Here is a 1,003-nt window from a genome sequence, read left to right as displayed (position 1 = left end):
CCATGCCTGGCTAGCTCTCTTTTCTACTCGGGTGCTTGCCACTCTCCCATCTGCTTTCTAGCTTCTGAAATCTTCCTGTTAGATAGCATCTTTTGCCAGGCGTGGTGGCACACGCCTATAGTCCCAGCACTCGGGAGGCTGAGGCAGGAGGATCATTGCGAGTTCGAGGCCAGCATGGGCTACAAAGTGAGCTCAAAGCCAGCCTGAACTGCATAAAGAGACCCTGTCTCAAAAAGATAAAAAAAAAGAAAAAATAGCATCTTTTAAAATGTAATCATTCAGGGTGGACACACAGCAGTTAGGGCCATTTTAGTGGGATTCCGGAAGGCAGAGGGTGTGCATGTGCTTGTTGGATCTGCCTTCTTTACCTGGTAAGCCGGGAGTAACTGCCTGTGGCTGAAAAGCCATTTCTATCACCCCGTCCCTTCTCAAGTGTTCTGTTACTGATTTTAGTTGCCGATGATGAGATCACTTGACAACTTGGTGAGAACAGAAAGATGCAGTATTCTTCCAAGGAAATGAGTGGTTTTACTGCGCAGGCTGAAGCGGCTTCACAGCTGCTCTGCGCACGGCGAGCCTGCCAGGTCCCCAGGTCCACGCTGTGCCCTCCTAGCCGCGGGGAGTTTTGCCCTTGCTCGCAGCCGCGAGGCACACTGTGGCATTTTGTTGGGGTTTTCTCATCCAGCTTTTGAAATAGCTCCCCACAAACGTCCCTCAGCGGTGTCACCTTGAATGTGACAGGCTCAGGGCACTGTGACCTGGGACCACCCTGCTGGACGCTTCCCGGCGTGTTGCCTCACGAGGACCGGAGATGATGGCGCAGATGAAGCCGGAGCTATTGGAGGCAGAGCCTGGTGGTCTTGTGGGGAGACTCTTGCCTGCGTTTCTGCTGTTTGACGTGACCAGGAGTCTTCCCCGAGATGACTCCCACTTCTCAAGCTTGCTGTGGTGGACTGACAACTGGTGGTCAGTTTGTAACACCAGGTGGAGCTGAACCAGCGCG

This window comes from Chinchilla lanigera, unplaced genomic scaffold, assembly GCF_000276665.1.
Source record: "Chinchilla lanigera isolate Chin_1 unplaced genomic scaffold, ChiLan1.0 scaffold00039, whole genome shotgun sequence".
Taxonomy (NCBI): Eukaryota; Metazoa; Chordata; class Mammalia; order Rodentia; family Chinchillidae; genus Chinchilla; species Chinchilla lanigera.
Note: the sequence above shows the minus strand (reverse complement) of the source record.